The 21,718-nt window shown below is 41.5% G+C and overlaps 1 pseudogene; it reads right to left on the bottom strand.

Annotated features, from left to right (window-relative positions):
- LOC140848601 (dynein axonemal heavy chain 9-like) overlaps positions 1–21,718 on the bottom strand; it is a 162,344-nt pseudogene that overhangs the window by 131,366 nt on the left and 9,260 nt on the right.

The raw sequence follows: 21,718 nt of genomic DNA, 5'->3' as shown, positions 1-21,718 counted from the left end.
ATATCATTCACTCACCCCACAAGAAGACACAAACATTCCATGATTGGAATGCCCCTAAAGAGAAGTGGGGAAATGTAGGATCTGAAAAATCAAAAGTTAGCATAAGTGCATAAGTACAGCCATCTTAAAAGCTTAAACACCACCCTCTAACCTAGGAGAAGGAAAATTATTAGAATCTTGAGAAAACAAGTTAGTCAGCCAGTGTTAAATGTAGTGACCTTCAGTTAGCTAACCTCAAATCAGTTAATCATGAACACCAGGTGGTGGGCAGCTGCGGCCTTCAGACTGCTAACATTGGTCGGATAGTCATGCATACCAAGCTTATCTTGTTGAAACACTGTGTAAGAAAATACTGTCTTTTTGAAAATGCTATGCTATAAAAACCTCTGGCTTTAGCTGCTCAGGGTCCTCGTTGAGACCCGCTACGTCGGGCTAACTTGGACCCCTGCTAGCTGGTTCCTGAATAAATTCCTCTTGCTTATTGCATCAAGAGACGCCTTTCCTGAGTGATTTGGGGCGGCGTCCTCCTTTGGGAAAATCCAACACTCCTGCTCTAAGTTGCCATCTGTGGTCTTGTTGGATTGTCCACCTGTTTAAACATCCAAGGCAGCTACTTCTGCCTGTTTTCAGTGTGTGGGGGGGGGGCCTGCAGGTCATGCCATAATGGTTTAAGGCAAGGACTCAGGACTCAGAGTTCAAACCTTGCCTCTATTGCAAATTATGTGAAACTTAGTCACGTTATTAGACCTTGGTGCCTTAAAAAAAGTACCACACAGTATTTTTTTTTGTACAAAGGAATCCAGATAAATGTGCTTCTTCAAAAACAATAGCAATTTTGAGAATGGCAAGAAATTTTTTAAGAAGAGCTCCTGCCTAGCCAGGTAACCCCAACACAGATAATAGATCGAGTTAGTTTGGTTGCTTCGTGGGAACACAGAACCTTTGGTGTCGGAAGAGACCTCAGCGGTTTGGCTCTATAACCATGCCAGGCTCACTCCCATTTTAAGTCCTTCAAATATGATCACATAACCTTTTCTCCCAGCAAGGCTGGTTTGTTATTCTAGAGGGCAGCCCCCTCCGCAGTGGGCCAGTTCTAATTGTTTGAAAGGCCTTGCTGATATTGAGCTGAAGTCAGTCTTGACTCCTTTGGGCAAATGATTTCTACAGGCTTTGTTCTTATCTGCCCCTCCAGGTTTTTGTGAGAATAAGAGGAGACAAGAGATATGACAAACACCTTGAAAAATAGGAAGCCAAGCACTTTCACGGTATTACTTTTTAAAGTAAAAAATACATGAAATATAGCTTTTCTGTTTTTGATAGAGTTCTTCAACTGGCAGATTAAAGAAAATACTATGGTGTGGTACCTTGATTTCAGCTATGAAGATCCTGTAGCTATCCCAGAAATGTGGTCTGGCTAATCTTACAGCTGGTGGGATCCCAGCTGGCTTGCATTCGCTTTCCATTGCCATGTAAGAAACTGCCACACATGAAGTGGCTTAAAACAATGCTCATTTGTTACCTCACTTTTGTAGGTCAGAAGTCCAGGTGTGTCCTCTACTGAGGATTTTAAAGGCCAAAATCAAGGTATCAGTTGGCTGGACTCTTTTCTGGATACTCTGGGGGAAAGTCTGCTTCCAAGATCATTTGAGTTCTTTGCTGAATTAAGTACCTACCAGCTGTAAGACTGAGGTCCTCTTTGGTTGCTGTTGGGCAGGGCATCTCTCAGCAACTAGAGGCCATTCTACCATCCTTACATGTGGTTCCCTCCATCCTCAAAATCAGCAATGGCATGTCAAATTCTTCCTATGCTTCAGATTTCTTTGACCTCCACACTGCCCTCAGTCAGAAGATACATGGGCTCATATGATTGCATTGAGTCCACCTGAATAATTTCTCTTTTGCCATAAAGCAAAACATAATCATGAGAATGACACCATCATAGTTATAGTTTTCAGCTATGCTTAAAGGGGAGGTGATTATATAAGGGAAAATGCCATTGGGGATTATTCTTAGATGTCTACCTACCACATGGTTCAATAATCATAGCTGAGGAATGAACACAGATGTAATGTTCAGTCTACCTGGTGGAGGCCTCCAGTGGTATCACCAGGACTCAGGTCTCTGATGTTCAGTATGTTTATTGGCAATCTGAATTAATGAAATGATTGATTAGATAGAAGATAGACCAAAGTTCTAAATAATTTTAGCAATTGAAAATGGTGGGGTAGACCAAAATAGTGGAATTTAAGGACAAATGCAAATTAACCTAGCAAATACTTCCACACAGGCAGAATGGAGGAGATGTGGTTAGCTGGTAACTCACAGGAAAAGACCCAGAGCTTTTAATAAGTTCCAAGATCAACATGACAAACAGCATTAATAGGAGAAGAATGCCCTCAGCATCAGCCTAAAACACATTTATCCATTTTACAGCATTTTAATATTTGAATTTTGAAAATTGTCTGTCCTCAGGATAAATGCCCTCAATTCTAGGATCTATTCCTTGTGCCATTTGGTTATGAGATGTTTCATCACCCAGGGCTCATCTTTCCCTTTGCCTACACTAGTTGGTAAATGTCTTTCTCAAAGCATGATAGAAAGAACTGAGAGCAATAGCTGATACATGAACTCTCTGGCAAAAATAATTAATACATCTAGTAACTAAGCTTGAGCAGTTATAATTATGCTTCATATGTGTATGTTTCAAATATGATTAGAAATTCTAGAAGTGACTTAGAAAACTCAAGAGAATCAAGAGTAAAATTCTTAGAATTTTTAATACAAGGAAGAATAGAAAATAAATTTACAAAAATCAAACTTCCCCTATACACAAGTGAGAAGAAAGTTAAAGGTATACTAAAATTGAGCAAAGATTTCTTAGCTATAGCACCAAAAGCATGGTCCATAGAAGAAAAATTAGACAAATAGGACTTCAGCAAATTTAAAAACTTTTGTACTTCAAAAAACACATTAAGAAAACTAAAAGATAAGCAACAGACTGGGACAAAATGTTTGCAAACTATGAAATATTTGCAAACAGACCAAACATTAGGCAAAAGATATGAACAAAGATTATGCCAAAGAAGATATACAAATGGTTAACAAGCGCATGAAAAGGTACTTAATGTAATTTTAGGGGAAATGCAGATTAAAATTCTAATGAGAAACTACTTCACATCCACTAGAATGGTTACAAAAAATAAGCAGACTGTAATAAATGTCAAGGATATTGAGAAATGCGAACACTCATACACTGCTGGTGAGAATGTACAATGATCCAGCCACTTTGGAAAATAGTTGCACAGTTTCTCAAAAATTTAAAAATACAACTGCCATACCACCCAGAAATTTTCAAGAAATTCTGGCAGCCACCTGAGGGAAATGAAAACATATGTCTACCCAACAGCTTGTACCCAAATGTTCCCAGCAGCATTATTTTAGTAGCCCCAAACTAGAAATAAGCTAAGTGTCTGTCAGCTGGTGATTGGATAGAGAAAATGTGTTGTATCTATTAAATGGAAAATTATTCAGAAACAAGAGGAACCAACTACTGACACATGCTCTGTCATGGATGAACCCCCAAAACACTGTGCAAAATGAAAGAAGGGAGACACAAGAGATCACACGTCGTATAGTTTCATTTATAAGAAATGTCCAGAAGAAGACAAATTGATAGAAAGTAGGTTAGGGGTTTCCTGGGGCTGGACATAGGAATGAGAATTAACTATAATGGGCGTGAGGGTTCTTTCTGAGGGAGATCAAAATGTAAAGCTGATTTATGGTGGTGGTTATGCTACTCAATAAAATTACTAAAAACATTGAATTGTACATAGGGAATGGTGGAATTTTTGATATGTAAAATAAACCTCAATAAAATTGTTTATATATATGTATATATATATATATACACACACACATATGTATATACAGGGTGTCTCCAATGGAGCTGTCAATCACCAGGGGTGGACACAAGGCTCAGGCTGGGCAAAATACTCAATCTCATTGGTCACAGTGATTGGCTCGGCGCATGATCCAAACAGGATCAGAGTCCCTTCAAGGAATCTCATATATGGTACTGGGAAACACTGTCTTCCTTCTGGGTCAGGAGTCATAAAGGTGTGGGCATGGAGACCATCTTGAGCCAAAGAAAGAAATTCTGTGCAAGAAAGAAGTCAACATTCTGAAGAAAGCAAAGCCACAATATGAGACAGAGAGTTCAAGCTTTGGTATCTCCCTGTTTACACTGCAGCTAGCTGGACTCATTTTACAGGTATGAGAGATAACAAGTCCTTTTTCTGTTTTAAGTTAGTATGAGTTTGGCTTCTATCACATGTAACCAAAATGTTCTGATGAAAACACACTTTACTCAATAGTCAAAAAGTTTACCAAAGAATTGTAAAGGTTACAGAAAAAGTAAAACAAAATAAGCTATATTATAGGTCAATATTATATTAAACTGATCTTGAAATGGGCAAGGACTTCCTGAGTGTAAGAGTGATAAAATGGGCAATGACAGTAACAATTCACAGGAGAAAGAAATCTAATAGCCAATAAGCACATAAGAATGTTCAAGCTTGTAATTAAGGCTGTCCAAATCCAAATGCAATAACATTCTGACTTATAAAATAACATTTTTAACAATAATACTTGATGTCTGTGAAGATGGTGGGAGATGAACACCCTCATAAACTGCTAGTAAGAGTGCAAACATTTTTTTCTAAGAATAATATGAAATATGTATCATCTAATTATCTTGCTTCTTGGACTCTCCTGGGAAAATAATGAATAGTAAAAATTTATGTGTAAGCGAGTCTATGGCAGCTCTATTTTTAATAGTAAAAGCATAGATATAACTTAAGTATTCCACAATGTGGTTATATTGCATAATACTTCTAAATAGAAGGTAATTCAGCTATTAGTATGTTAGAATAATATTTAGAGGATATGCACATGATGTAATGTTACATAAAGGAAGCAATCTATATTTTATATATAGCATATGATTGCAACTTCACTTTTTCAAAGTCTCCATGTAAAAGGACACAGACTAAATATTAACAATATTAATTGAGCAACTCATATTTTCTTTGTTTACAGATCACTAAATTTTCCCGGGAAAATATCAGATTAAAAACTTTAAAGAAAGCATATGACCTTGGCTAGTTGTGTCCTTGTCCAGGCAATCACCTTCAAAAACTCATGAATCAATTGTATTTTGCCTACTTGCAGCAGTTCCTAAGAAATTAAGAGGTACTCAAAATTGAAAACTAGTTGATTAAAATAGTACTTAACACAACACAGGGCTGAAAGGGGCGTCTGTGCGTGAAGGTGAGGGAAAGGGACCAGAAGGGGAACAAATCACCCGAAGAATAAGAAACAACAAAGATCAGTGCTTTTGTTCAACCTGAAAAAAACATTTACATTTAGTTTTCAATTTAGCAGCGGGCCAAAGTCCTCCAACAATGGCTGAGCCCTTGTACTCATATATTTAAGTCCCATCCAGCCAGTAGGAAATTCCAAAGAAACAGGCATAGTCAGTTGGATGTACTGTAATGCGGGTGTGCCTTTAATGAATGTGCAGAGGTTATACGGATCAATTGTCCATTTGATTAATTCCCCTTGCAGGAGGGAATTAAATGTACTTAGGCTACACACCAGCAAAAGCTGAACGCTCTTTAAAATGTGATTTGCTGTGTTGAGGCTAATTTTTTTCTGGTCAAAACATACTTGAGATAATAATGGAAGTCAGTGAGAAAATGGAATTTGCCATATAAATATTCACTACATACTCATTTGTAAGAAATGCATCTAATGTGCAAAACAAAGTCAAGGTCTACATAGTATTTGCCATTATCTGCAGCAAACCTTTGATTCTTATTTGCTCATTTCATAAAAGAGGTGATTATTTCCTGTTTTAGAAATAATTCATTGTCCAAACTTCATCCTTTCCCTCTATGAAGCATTCAACATTAGCGTATGAGAGACTTCCACATCCCAGCGAGGCAATTATCTTTTTCAATTCCTGGGCAGGTGTGAAAACACAGTCAAAAGAAAGGTCTTGTACTTTGTATTACCGGGAATAATAATGTCTGATTTGTCAGCGGAAAGGAAGGAAATACTCTGGGTGGTATCGGGAAGCTGGGGCACAGATGCAGAGGCTGAGAGCGCACATCACCGCACGCACTCCGGGAGTGTTTGCTGAATACCTCTGATGTGGGGGACACAGGGCTGGGTCCAGGAGGTAGAGCCCTGGCAAATCGAAGTCATCGTTATCACGGAACGTGAAGTCCAGAGTGAGACACGGACATCAATCAAATTACTCAAATATACAATCGCTTCATTGTTCTGTCCCAAATGATATAAATTCCCAAACTATTAGGTCATATCCCAAGGCAGGTAGAAAAACTCACAGCAAAAGAGAACACTAAATCAGATTTCCTTCCTGTTTAGGGTAGGTGTCTTGCTGAGAATCACTAGAAAAACAAAGACACAGGGGAGGATCCACTCTGAATGTAGCTTGAGGTGGGAAACCTGTTCCTTTAACCCACACTAATGAACCTCTCCAAGTGAGCCCAAATGAAGCCCAAGGACAACCCTTAAGGTGCTGAAACCCTCAGGGCTGCTGCTGCAGGCTTTACTGTCCCAGCTGCAGAGAAGCCTGCATGTTCCCCCAACAGACCTTATCTGCCTCCCATCCTGAGCTGAGGGAGGGAGGAGGGTCCGCCCCCAGCTGGGAGCAGAGCACAGAGTTGGTGCTCCTTCTTCAAGAGCCAAGGCACGCAGAGTCCTCAGAGCCCTCCTCTAAGCCAACCTCCGCTTCTTGATTCTGCCTGTTCTTATGGTCTGGGTCTTCAGTATTGGACCTCCATTCTACAGATGTTAATTCAACATGTACTAGATGCTGGTGACATAGCAATAAATAAGACAAAGGTCTCTGATTGAAAAGAGTTCACATTGCAAAGGGGAATGCTTCCAATCAGCAAGCAAGCAAGATCATTTCAGAATGTGGGAAACGTCAGGAAGAAGATAAATAGAGGATCCATCATGATTATTGCTGAGTGTGTGTGTGTGTGTGTGTGTGTGTGTGTGTGTGTGTGTGTGTGTGTGTGTGTGTGTGGTGGGAGAGGTTGTCTTTTAGAAAGAGTGGTCATGGGAGGTTTCCTGAGAACTGAGACTAGAACAAAAAGATGAGAGGCCAACAGTGGAACAGAAAGCATGGGGAAGGGCATTCCAGGCAGAGGGAACCACGCGTGTTAGGGGCTCCATGTGAAAATGATTTTAAGAAAGGACGCCAGTGTGGCAGAAGTGCAGGAATGAGGCATCAGGGCAGCGGGCAAGAACAACTCAGTCCCACGGGGAATTCATATTTCAGTCTAAGTGCACCGGGGAGCAACTGGAGTTACTGATGTGACCTCTATTGGTTCTCACAAAAAAGAGGCACAAGAGCAACTGGGAGTGATCTGTAAGGGATTCTGGGTGAATGAAATCAACGAAAAGCACAGAGGGAGATGAACCATGAGGTCTTAGTCTATGAATGACGTTGGTATTTTCAACTACTTTGGATTTCCCACACTCCTATTCATTCCAGGAACACAGTGATTACAATTTCGCTAAATGTCATTTGGAAACATACCTGAGGATTTAACCAGAATACAGGTGGCAACACTTCACATAAGCATACAAAAAAGTTAAGTAAAAGAGGGCACAGATTCTATTTGGCTATTTTAACATGCATAACTTAAGACAATGTCTTCATTACTGACCAGTCATTTATTTAGGGTGAGCCAGCTATGCAAATAGGCAACTCTTCTTGGAATAGAAGAGATTTTGTGCTCAACGGAATTACAAGGGGAAGGGGCACCAGTTCTTAACAGAAATTACAGAAATCTCAGCAGAATTAAAACACCATTTCTCACATGGTCCATGACCTTATCCCATTCATCTCCCCTCTCCTTTGCACATGTTCTACTGTCAGATAAATCTTCATAAGGTACAGTTTCATCATTTTTACTCCTCTGAGGAAAAATTTTCAATAGTTCACCACTGCTTACTGGATAAAAAATATATTCTTAACACATTATAGTCTGACTCCATCTTCCTAGACTTATGACCAACTACCTCCACCCAAATCAGGAGTCTGTTTCCTCTTCCAGGAACATGTCATGAGTTTTCTAATTTCCAGGCCTTTGCCTATAAAATTCCATTTTCCAGAATCAGTAGTTCTTAACTTTTAGGGATCCTCAACCACTTTAAGAATTGGTGAATGATAAAGATCCTCTCAGTAGAACAAGCACACAGATTTCTGCACAATTTCATGGATACCGTGACAGCCATCCTATTGGAATCTGACACATCTTTTAAGGCCCAGATCACATACGTCTCCTCCCTGAAGTATTTCCAGTCCTATTCGCTTCATCCCACAGTGGCTGTGTCCCTCTGTGCTCATAGAGTTTACTTGCTTGGATACTTAATTGGATAAGTCACTTGCTTGGATATTTTATGGCTTTAAGCCCTCTTTTATACTATGGCCTTGAATGTTTCTACTTTGTGCTATTTAAATTTTTATCTACATATGTCTGATTTCTCTCACTAGAATTGGAGTTTAAGGGCAGAGAATGTTTTAGTCATCTATGTATTCCCAGTGACTCATTCAGTGTCTGGTGTGAATTCATTAAAAAATGAATTAATATGAATGACAAAGAATATGGTTCCCTAAAAAATTAAAAACCCCATTCATGGTAGAGACTACCTTGCTTTTATCTGTGTGTTACCAGAGTGAGAGGGGTGCTGAATAAATGTGGCCATTGAATAATAAGAAAATAGCATTAGGAATCATTCACTGAGCATCTATACACCAAACTCCTTAAAACTCATGTGTGGTGTGAGATGAGGAGACCAAGAATTAGGTTCAGGTTTCTCATGGATAAGCAGCTGGAATGTGTTAGAACTGGTGTTAGAATTCAGGTGTGTATGACTACCTAGTAGTTCCTCAGGAAGTCCCAGTGGCCTTGACCCGGATGGCCACTGGGTGGCCTGAGCCAGACAGCAGTAGGGCTCTCTGTCAGTGCCTGATGCCCACACTCACCTGTCTGTCAACGGCGTGATCACCAGGCGAGGTGTATTTCCCAAGTACTCTTAGGAATATTGAAACTGGGCATCACAGATGTTAGCGAAGCAGTGCTTGGCTTCATCATCCCAATGGTGCCGCAGCTGGGACAGCCAGAGGAAGGCCTGGGCATTATCCACCTGGAGAGAGTGGCAGGGGCAGAAGAGGTGGGTGAGCCACAGGTTAGCAGGTAGTAGGTGGCCCCTTGGCCACAGGACACACAGTGCACTGACGGACTTGGCTGCTGTCTCTAGACACAAGCACAGCACCCTGTGCCCACAGCGCAGAAAGCATGAGCTGCTCTGATCGCATTGTTTTGCTGGGGTTTTAAAAGATAGGAGCAGCCCCCATGATCCTCTTGCAGCTCTCGGGCCAATGCAGAGTCTGGGGCCCCCATGTTTAGGCCATAGGTGAGCTTCTCCACAGCCAGAGTATTCATGGTATAGTTGCCCACAAACAGGGACTCACCTTCTGAGCAATCATCTTGGTCATCACATCCTGGGCATGCACATCAATGGTGCATATGGTCATGATCTTCTGCTGGTCCCCCTTGGAGAGCTGGCCAATCAGCATGGTGATGAGGGTTTTGAGCTGGGCTGCTTGCTTCTTATAATAGTCCTTCATGGCATTCTCATAGCCTTCCTCCAGCCTGGTAAATGCAAGGCCCACCTCTGTGGTCCACCAGATCTGAGTGCAGGTCAGGGCTACCTGTAGCACCAAGAGGCACTTAGTAAGCCATTGCCAGGACTGTCTCCACAACCAGCCCACTCATCACCCAGCCAGAGCTCACAAGTAACTGTGTGGGTGGCACTAGCTCCTCCCCTCCCTCTTCAACCAGCATGGACTAGATGAGTGAGCCACATGCTTCTAATTCCTTGGAGAGGTGAAGTGGGAACACAGTGGGAAAAAAGCACTTTCTGCCCTTGTAAAATAGATCACTTGGTTGAGAACAATCTTATCTACTCCTACTGCTTCCATTACCACCAATATCTGTAGCTCCCAGGGGAAGGGAGGGGTGGTGCATTGCAGCCAGAGTCATTTTCAAAAATTCTCATCAGTTCTCCCCTCTCTTTTATTACCTTGCTGAGAACCCTGTAAAGGATTCAGATGTGTCTTAGAATCCTGTCAGACTCCCTAACATGGTCTGAAGAATTGGCTTTGAGTTTCCTCTCCAGAGTCCATCTCCTGCTTTAAGCTCCCGGTCCTTCCCTCACTCTTTCTTCAAACACACCGAGTTCCTCTCCATTCCTCGAACACATTAGGCTGTTCCTTGCTTCTGAGACTTTACTCCATGCTCTTCCCTATGCTCAGTTGCTCTTTCTCTTCTCCATTATTAACTTGTCCACTCCAGTTTTAGATCTCAGCTTAAATATCATTTTCTCAGGGGTCCCGAGCCCACTAGCTAGCCATATGCTCCCAGAGTACCCCGAGTCTCTCATCCAGCCAGGTCCCATGTGAAGGGCCTGACTCCCACGCCAGTCTGCAAACTCCAGTGGGTGGGGCAGGGTAGTATTGTCTTGCTCCCTGCTGGTGTCTCTGGTACATAGCACAGGGCTTGGCACACATGGAGTTGGCTGGTTCAATGAGTTGAATTGTTTATATTTTCTCCCTACTGCAGCCAAAGAGGATAAAGATGGGCAGCCCTTGATTCTCCAAGGGATTGTTTGGATTAGGTCATGACTGACAGTCCAGCTCCTTCTGCTGACCCCTCGCAGGCCCAATGAGTCACGTATCTGGCAGCAACTGAAGGCAGGAGGTCAAGCTAGCAGAGGATGGGGGCCCACAAGGTCCTGGGTGGGAGACCACCTGAGCTGGGTAGTCAAAGAGCCACATCTCCCTCGGCTTTTCTTCATATGCAGTTACACCTTCTGTCATCTCGTGCCTTACGCTGGCCTTCCTTTGAGCAAGCACGTGGTTCAACCATATTTCCACCTGAAAGAACAACTCTGAGTTAGATGCTGGGTTCCTAAGAAGATATGATCAGTAATATGCATTTTTGTCCATTCAGCCTGAGGGAGTGAAGAGAATGGAGCCCAAGCATGATGTATAACCCCAAAGGGCAGCCAGAAGGCACAGGGACACATTTTGTTTGTGTAACCCAGATGGTGATAGGTGAGAACCAGGCTGTTAGCATCAGCAGGTGGTGCCCATTTAGAACATGCAGGACAGTAGCAGGTGAAGGGGATGGGGGGCTGCCATCTAGAGTTCATACAAATCTTCATCTGGGTTGAGCTGGGTGTAAATAAGTCAGTGGATTCTCATGACGTGTTCACACTGAGTATGGAGAAGTAAGCCAGGCTTACGTTTTTCAACTAAGGGCTTTCCGGGTCTTCAGAAAGAACACATTCTGAATCAAACCCCAGGGTCCTCTCATAAAACTGAGAATGTCCAATTCTTTTCTGGTACTGCAACTGCCTTCCAAGATATGGGTGGTAGAAGGTGGGATTCTATAAGAGATCCTCTCTCCAGGTGTTACTTAGGACTAGACTAGACCCTCCAGGGGTAATGCTCTGCTGGATTATTTAGGATAATGAACAAAGAAGGGATTATATTTTAGTGGCAGTGGCTCCAGATGGGAAGGAGACTTAAGGAGAAAATTGTTGCATGCTTTGTGTTTCCTGAATTATCATGGGAGATTTGGAAGTAGTAGTTCTTGGAGCAGGGTGGTAGTTGGCTCTGTTAGGGGTAGGGCTATGGGAGGAAGTGGCTCCGAGGTGTATTTTCACAGAGAAGTGGCATCTCAGGAAAATGGCTGATGGCAAAGGGCATTTTCTCCCAGGGAAGATGTCAGGGTTCCTGACTTCCTGGTGGGGTGCCCCAGGGGCTGTCATTGTAAAGTCTCCTGGCACTGCTAATCATTGAAAAAAAATCCTTTTCTTGTTGACTCAGATGGTGGTTTATGTGCATATTACCCCTCTCTGCAGGGGTCTTTGGGTGGGGAAGGTGTATGAATCGTGACATGTGTCCTTCCCAGAGAGAGTAAAGCAGGTGATAAGAGGCTGCTCCAACATCGGATCAATGGAGGGAAGCTGGCAGTCCCAGGGCACAGACAGCAGTTCCGGCCCAAGGTCAAACAGGTCATCCTGCAGGTTGATGCTGACTGTATTTGAATGCAGACCACTGAGACAGAGAAGACATAAGGAGAAAGGACTTTTACGTTACCTGACCACTACAGTCACAAGGCTCACTGAAGGCCACGTACTCTTCTTCCTTGCTGTACATGCCAATACTTATCTTGGTTGGTCTCTCACTGGCATCTAGCTGGAACTGCATCTTGGCCATACTGTCAAAGGGTTTGGAAAGGTGGCGTTGAACCTATGAAGGGACACCATGCCAAAGGATTGGAGAATGTGTCCAGGGATTTACTTAGTAGTATTTTTGAGAGAGCTACCATGTGATAACTGTTACCGTATTGGATACCAAACATTTAGAAGGAAGCCTATAGGAACAATGATGACGTGAAGTCAGGAACCAACTGAATTGGGCAGAAGTGGCCAAACAAATAGAAAACTAGCAGGAATCATGGACTAGCTACAAACCAATGAAGCCATAAAAGTTTGATTAACTTCTGCTTAATCTACTAAAGATGGGAACAGATTGGAAGAAAAAGTAATGGCTAATTCATAAACCCTCTTCCTAAGAAAATACTACTATGCAGCAGGAGAGAGGCACAGGAGAGTCTGCAGAAGAGCACTACCACGCCCAAATCCAGAGGGCCACAGGGCAGTGGTGACAGTGGCCTATGGAAGAAGTCGCCCAGTTGTTGGAACTGCTTTGATGACACAGACCAGTATCTGGAGGATCCACAGAAGGGCAAGCAGGCTCACCCCAAGCAGAAGGCCTGGCCATGCCAGGGCTTCTCCCTAGCCCAGTATCTCTCGGTACAAGCCCCTTAGGGATGCCCCGAGAAGGACTTCTAGGAGGGAGGCTAGGTAGAGCCACACTATGGTCTTGAAGGGAGGGAAAGGGCAGGTTGGAGAGGAAATAAACAGAAACTGGCCTTCTGGTAGGGCTTTAAGAAATACCAGATCCTTCAGGCTGCTGGAATCCTGAATAGTGATCTTGAATTTACAATAACCAGCTTTGTGGCTTATGAGCTTCAGAAGAAGAATTCAAAGTGTAATGAAGTAAACTGTGAAGGTGCTCAAGAAGATCCCACCCACAGTGATTCGGGACAAATATCTTGATGGCATGGGTCTTTCTTTATCCAAGAAAAAATAGTGAATTAAAAAAAAAAGAAAACCGCCATCACCAATGTGGGATCTACGTGCAACTTAAAAGAGGACTAAACTGATAGAGCAAGAGTATATAATTATTTATATACAAAATTTTATTATTACATTATATTATGAGCATATATATTAGAAGCTTTACTAAAGGAAACAGGGGTAGTTAGGAAAATATCACACTGTATTTTTTTTCAATTAAATGCAAGAAACATGATCTTTATGAAATATGAGCTGAAAGATAAGTTGGTAGAGGTGGAGAAATAAAGCGACACAGCAGTTCTATACTAATATTAGCAATACTGAAGGACTAAGTGACCCAACATTAAACATGGTGGATAAACTTGGGAAACTGTGGAAGAATGCCAAAGAGGAGGACTAAGATAAAAATATGTACAACTATGTGAAGGAAATATATGTGACATAGAGAAAATAGAATTTCAACTTATAGAAGTAGGATGAACCTGAAGGAAAAAAATGTCCAGATAAATGGAATATAAATGTTACTTAAAAGCATACTGAAAGAAAACTTTTTTAAGATAATGAAAGCCCTAGTTTTCAGATAGGAAAAAACCTCAGTGTATCTTGGGAACATTAACAAAATAAAGCAAATGTATAAACATAAAAATTTTCTAAACATTTAATTGAAATTTTCATCTCCATAGAGATCCAAATAGAAAGAAATTAGGCTTCCCAGAAAGGTGAAATTAAAAGGCAGGCAGTCTGTACAAGTCTTCTGTGAGACACAGCAGAGCTATGTTTGCAGGGATTTGAGGAGAAATTGCTGTGAATTCCAACCCCCAACATTCAATCACTTCCATGTGAAAACTACAAAGAGTCACAGATATAGAAGGAATTGGGAATTACTCTACCATGCTTCATCTCTGGGGTCATATGGAAGGGGCAACTATGTATAGATTTACTCAAACCAAGTGAGAAAAAAATAAAATAATATATTTGAGAATGAGTACCTTATGTACAAAAGATATAAAAGGTCTGACAATGATCTTTGACCCTCCTATACATAGAATTAATAAACACATAGTTACAGAAACAGAATGCTAATGTGGTAAATATTTCAACTCCACCATGCCTGGGCTACTTTGTGAACACTGAATCTATAGTGGAAAAAAAAGAGAGGCTTTAACTACCAGGGATAAAGAGAGAGAGAAAGCTCTCTCTTTATTACTTACCAATGATCTAAAAATAATTTCAGTAAGTTAGAAAGTCACTGACAAGGACAGAAAACTAATGCACTGGTGCCATCTTTTGGCTCTGCTGGAGAAGGTCTCATCCATTACTGGTAGTACAAAAGGCTGCAATTCCTATAGAGGGGATTATGTAACAAGACCACATCATTTACCCTGTGACCCAGAAATCTGGCTTCTGGAAATTTACCTGGAAGATAGACCTCCAACAATACAAACCTCAAAGTTATTCAATGCCAGTTATTTGTAATTGCAAAACAGTATTAAAAACCTATGGTATATTAGTCCATGGAGTTTGATGCAGATGAGAAAGATATCTTTGAATTGATACAGAGTGATGTAGGGAACATGGAACATCCTACAGCTAGTATCCTCACCTGAACCTAAACTACTTGATCATGTAACCGGCCTGCTGCTAAGCTACTGCTTCCACACCTGTACACAAGGAGCTATTATTGACTGAATCACTATATAAAGACTTCTGCCTGGTGCTCTGGGCAGAAGCAGAGATGAAGGAGGATTATGGACCTGCAAACTGCTGGATGTGGATGTAATTCTAGTGCTCCAACTACTGCCAGGAGAGTAAAGCCGAGTATAAACCCTTTTACCCCAAGACTGCCGGGTTGTCATTTCTTGGTCTCACTGAAACCATAATGAATTTGACCTGGGCTGAAACCCTCAGGCAAGGCAGGTGAGAAGGGATGAAAGCCAAAGGAACCCACAATAGGGATGCCATAGCTCCCCTCCCATCAGCTGTTCTGATGTTCAGACCTTTGATACATAGCAGTGGTTCTCAAAGTGTGTCCTGAGACCAGCAGCAGTGCTTGGGGAATCCTTACAAATGCAAATTATTTAGCCCCACCCAGACTTACTGAATCAGAGACTTTGGGGCAGGCCCTAGGAATCTGTATTTTTACAAGTCTTCCAGATGATTCTGTTGCCCTCTCAAGGTTAGAACACCTGTCTACAGCTCCAAATAATAACAGTGAGTGCTTCAATTAGTTACTTTACTATGTTCTGAAAACCTGTAACACAGTAGGCATCTCCCAATTCACAGAGGAGGAAAGTTCCTCAAAGAGAAGTGGTACATCAAAGACCATTTGGTTACCAAGTGGCTAGAACCAGGGGCTAGAACCCAAAAGTTTGGACTGCTCACACCCACTCCTTCCACAACCACCCAATGTCCAGTTAAGACAACTTCCAAGCTTATCTCCCCATGGGAATTTTAGCTCTAACTTTGGACCACAATTCGTTGGACCCCTCTTTATAATGAAATCAACAGCATTCTCTGTAAAAGCTTAGCTCTTTCCACCTTTGCCATCCTCAATGCTTCTCCAGTTCTACTTTGGGGAGCCATCACCCCTGATAGGCTGGAGGGCCCCCAGGAAGCCGTGATAGGGGATGAAGAAACTGAGATTAGGGATGATGCTGGTGGCAATGCAGGTCTGATACTCTGGCAACACTGCCAGAGAGAGGAAGCATCAGTGGAACCCACACTTCTCCCGCTGGGAGCTCCTGAGGCCTTCTGGATGTTTCTACAGGTGCTCCCTCAGCTTACCTGTTGTGGAGCTGTGCTGTTGGAAAGTATGTCTAACAAATCAGGAGAAGAGAGAAAGTAAAACCTAGGGAAGGCAAGCCTTTTGGTATCCAGGTACTCTGCCACGGCTTTCTCACACAGGTACAATCTGAGGGCACAGACACAGAATTCCTAATTAAGTTTGCCTAGGTGCATAGATACACAGACCTTGATGTGAACATACACAGTATATGGAATACATGCAGAAATGAGTGCAAGAAACATAGGTATTGCAAACATAAACACTGATACATTTCCATCAGAATGAACACTCCACTATTAGCAAATCCAGGCACACACAGAAACACACGTACTCACTCTTTCACTTGGGCAGTTAAATAGGTCAGGAGCTCAGAGACAGAATGGGGAGAAGAGAATATCATCTCCTGCATTACAAGAGGGGGCAGCTAACAGACCATCACCTGCTCTGAATATCTTCCAGTTTTTCGTGAAGACCTGCTTTGGTGGTGGCTACGTTTGGAGTTTTCTGAGCATCATAAGCTAGCTCCTTAAAGTCAACGTCAATCCCTTCAAATCTTTTAGAATCCTGCAAATAAAAATGTGGAAAAACATTAACTACCGCCCCCCTCAGTTCCAAAATCTCCCCTTCTGAGGCAAGTCAGGAGCAGAAACCTGTTCTTAGGTTGTCTGAAGATGCTAAGAAAGCGATACCTTTCGCCTCCAATGGCAGTTCTCAAACATTTTTGTCTTCAAAACCCTTTACCCTTTTAAAAACACTGGAGAGTACGAAAAGCTTTTCTGTATGTAGGTGTTTCGTTTGTCTACCAATACAGTTTTCTACATTAGCAGCTAAAGCTGAGAAATTTAAAAAATATTTGTTAATTAACTTAAAAAGTAACAATATTAAACTCATTATGTTAACATAACATGTTCTTTTATCCAAAATAATTATATTCCCCCAAACAAAATAACTTAGAGAAAAAATGGCATTGTTCCTTTTCTTCTCCTTTCTTTATTGCAAATCTCTTTAATGTTGGACTTTAATGAGATGAGTAGATTCACTTCTCCGCTTCTGCATTCAGTGTGTTGTGATAGCATATGTCATGCAACCTCTGGAAAACTCCCCTATATGCTCATAGAAGAATGAAAGTCCAAACGGAAAATAACATTTTAACATTACTATTAAGACAGTTTTGACCTCGACTTTTGACTCTTGGAGGTCACTGGACCACACTTTGAGAAATGTTGGCATCAAACACAGAACTCCTAAGTCAGGTAGATAGTGGATCCAGTATTCTTTCTGGGTCCATACAGAAGTTTAGGCAACCAGACTAAGTTTTTCCTCAGCACTTGTGATGTCAAAGTTAGATGTCATCATTTTTCCCAAACACACATCCCCCCAGAGTGTTGTTGAAATGATTCTGAGAATAACATATGCAAAGCACTTTAGCTCAATACCTGGGACCTAGAGTTTGTGGTATTATTATTACTATATAACAACAGTTACAACGGTATGTGCTCTGTGCACTGTTTTAATTACTAGTACCCTGAAAGAGGTACTAGTATTAGTCTCAGTTTACATCGCAGGAAACCAGGGCACAGAGAGGGTGACTTTCTTACAACCCCGCAGCTGCAAGTGGCAGCATTCAGACTCAGGAGCACGCTGCAGGCCCTGTCTGCCCCAGACCTCTGTACTCCACCCCTCTCCAGGAAGACTTAGACTAACAGGGCCATGTAAAGTGAATTATGATTCCCTAATGAGATACTTTGCTCCAGTTATGGGTGGAAAAGGTATCAAGGTTATAGAAGTATTGGAAATACCGAGCATCAATGTTAAAATGAAAAAGCTGAATTGAGAGAACTATAATTACACCAAGAGCAATTATGTAAAAATATGCATATACATAAACAAAAGTTGGGAAATACTCTTTTTTTTTTTTTAAAGAAGTCATTATTCTTCAGACTTGGGGATTTTCCTTTATTTTTTTGCATAGTTTATACTAATTTCATATGGTTATAGGATATACACATTTTCTCTCAGATTTTGTTTTCAAAGCACTGTCTCCCATGTTAATAAAACAAATATATTCTGTACCTTGGCATAGTTTGTCACAGAGTGTATGCTTTTGTGTAGTGAACATCTAAGTGTGTGTGTGCATATATATATTGATGTATTTGCATGTGCAGTGTATGTCTTGCATACTGTCATAGAAGTACTTTATTTTGAATCAAGGTATAATTCTTCTATATCCTGAGAATTCTCAGTCTGCAAAACGAAGATTCTGTAGGTTAACGGTGTGAAGGATCTCATTATGCTGTATTTCCAAACGTGTGTGTTTTGTTACCCTGGGTGATGGAGTGACCGTAACTCATCTATGTAATATCTAGAGATTTCACTCAAGCAGTCTTTCTTACTCCCCTTCGGAATTGCTGATCCTTCCTTGGTTCCAATCTTGCAGCTGGAAAAGGCCACCACCTATGAGAAGCTGAGTGAGCGGACCAGCGCAGACATGATGCAGTTGTATGACGGGCAGCTGCATCTTCCTAGGTTCAGGCTGGAAGAGACTTACGATCTCAGGTCAGCACTGAGCAGGATGAGGATGAGTGATGCCTTTGACCAGAGGAAAGCTGATTTCTCAGGAATGTCTGCAGAGAGAAACCTGTTATCTGTCCAATGTTTTCCACAAGTCCTATGTGGAAATAAATGAGCAAGGCACAGAGGCTGCCGCTGGCACTGGGAGTGAGGTGGGTTTAAAAATGAGCCTCCCATCCATTGAATTTAATGCAAACCACCCATTTCTCTTCTTCATCAGGCACAACAAAACCAACAGCATTCTCTTTAATGGGAGATTCTGCACCCCCTAAACCTTGTATCTCTCTCATCAAACAAGACCATCTTATGGTATAAAAAATGCATCATAAGAATGAAAAACACAATTGAACATCAGTTTGTAGCCTAGATCTTTTTCATATTTGAATATTAGCAGATAAATCTTGAAATAATGCACTCTAATAACCCTATGGTATCTATATAACTTGTAGAAGTTTTATTTTTACCATTTAACATTTTGTCTTAATGTGACTTTTATTTACATCTCAGAAATACCGAATGTCTTACAATTCATGAACTACTTGGCCACCGTGTTATCATTAACACTGTATTTCATATGCATCATTTAGTGAAGACAAATCTTTGTAAGGGAGATAAATTGATAAGCAAGAATTTTCCCAAGAATGTAGTTTCAATAGTTCACAAATTACCATGGTAAAATTAAATCTCCCTTTCTGCTATCTGAATATTTAACAAACACTTATGATGTTGACATCAATGGAAAAAACAAAAAACTACAGAAATCCAAACAAAATCTGGAGTACAGTTAATAGCAATGCACCAATGTTGGCTTCTTACTTTTAACAAATGTATCATGGTAATGTTGGAGATTATCATTAAGGGAAACTGTGTTACTACCATATAGAGTTCTCTGTATTACCTTGGCAACTTTTCTGTGAATTTCAAAGTTCCAAAATAAACATTTTATTAAAAAATTATTGTGTGTAAAGCTGTTGTACAAACATCCCTGCTTTTAGAAATCATATAAAGTAGAATAAATTTCTAATTTATGTAAATGTATATTATTGGTTATAAGAAGGTATTTTTAGTAATATTGAATCTCCATACATTGGCTGTGTTCTCTTAACTTATTTAAAAACATTCACACACACAACTATTTATTGGTAGTCTCATTAGCTGTTATGGTCATTTTAGAAGCCGATTATATCACACTGTCTTGCTTTCTTTCTACTCATCTAATAAAATGAAAGACTGGATCTGACATGAACCGTTTGTAACTCGGTTTAAGAATATATGATTTCTGTACCAATTTTGGTTCAGTATTATAGGATAAATAAAAAAGGTTCTATGCCTAGCTCCAAAGACAGGAAATTGTAATGTACCTGACATTGTCATATCTTTATGAAACATTTTGCTTCTATCCATAAAATCTCACACTAAGGAGCAATGAAAGAATTCCCCGTGTCTGTGTCCCAGTAAACTTAAAGTACTTAAATGTTATGTATCATTGTACATCCCAAAGAAATGTAGGCAACAAGTGAGTCGTTAGCGTAGACATCAAGCCAGGATAAAGGCCCGCAAAATACTCAGAGGTTGTCAATCAGAAAATACTAAACATGGTATTTAAAAAGTTTGGTTTGCAAGAACAAATGATTTTAAAGAGGATAAATACAATTTACTAGTTGGATTTCAACCAGAAATCTTCAGGTAATTAGTATGTGGATGAAAGACAAGTGTCAAGGTTTATGAAGTACAATCAGTGATGCCTTTATTCTACTTGAATCAACCAATTTATTTCCTGCAGAGCATTCCCTCCTTAAGGAGAGCAATCCAGGTTGAGAAATGAAGTGAACTGAAAACTAGATCTTCAAATTAGCATATTGCAAAGTGTTAAACTAAGATTAAAACAAATGTATTCAATCACACTGATGTCACTAAATTTTAAAATGGTTTTTGTGAGTACAAAGATGTGTATATCTAAAGAAAAAGATTTTTCATATTCTTTAAATTTTTGTTTGATAGTGTTCATAACATCAGTATTTAGCATACTAGCACATATAAATTCAAAGTGATGCGGAGATGCACGCTCAAAAACTGTTTTCGATGGGAATCCTATCAGAAAAGCTTGGAAGCCACAGCCTTTAGGAACCTTTAAGCTCTGGTTTGCTTTTCGTTTCTTTTCAAGGTGAAGTCCCAACCTTGCATCTGCTCCGGCACACACACGCTGAACACGACTACCGCGCAAACCAGCCCAGGAGTACAAGCCTGTCCCCTGCTGGGCGCACCTCGGGCGGACGCGCTCGGGAGCGGCGCTCTTCTCCCCGCGGCCCGGCGCCCCCGGAGACAGACTGCGGGTGCGCAGTCCCCGAGGGCGCGGCCGGCCATTCCTGGCTGCCCCGAGTCATCCGCCGGAAGCCTGGCCCGAGCTCAGTGCCGACAGGAGGCGTCCAAGTGGAGCAGCCGCAGCCGTAGCCGCAGGAGCCTCCCAGGTACCGGGTGCAGGAGCGCGGGTCCCTGGCTGCACCGCGGACGCCTCCCGTCCGGAGGTCCGGGCGGGGCGGGGAGAAGCAGGGAGAGGCGGAGTCACGAGGCCGCCCCCGGGGAGGGCAGGAGAGGAGGGGACTAGGGGATGCGGCGGGGGGCGGCCGGGCCGGACAACGCGGGGCTGGGGTGGCTCTGTTGCGCCCTCGGCCCCGGGCGCGGGGCGCTGAGTCCCTGCCGAGGCCGAGCTGGGCGACCGGAGCGCGGCCCTGCCCCGGGTCAGATGGTGAAACCCGCGGGGAGCCGGGAAATATTCTTAATGAATGAAAATAGTTACTAATTAGGTTGTAAGATGACTGATTTTATTGTTTTGAGATTGTCTCTATTGTCGTTTTGTTAATACAAAGAACACATATTTACATATTTTACACACAAATTTGTGGCACTGTTGAGCAGTTAATGATACTGATTCTTTATTGTATTTCATTGAAAGTCCTCAAATGCTTCTGTTAAAGTCTTCACCTCCTTATAATTAAACCTGCTCTTCTTCAATCACTAGCACTGGAGATAAGTAAAACCTGGCTTATT

This window comes from Manis javanica, chromosome 4, assembly GCF_040802235.1.
Source record: "Manis javanica isolate MJ-LG chromosome 4, MJ_LKY, whole genome shotgun sequence".
NCBI classification, from domain to species: Eukaryota; Metazoa; Chordata; class Mammalia; order Pholidota; family Manidae; genus Manis; species Manis javanica.
This window is presented reverse-complemented; position numbering and strand designations above follow the sequence as displayed.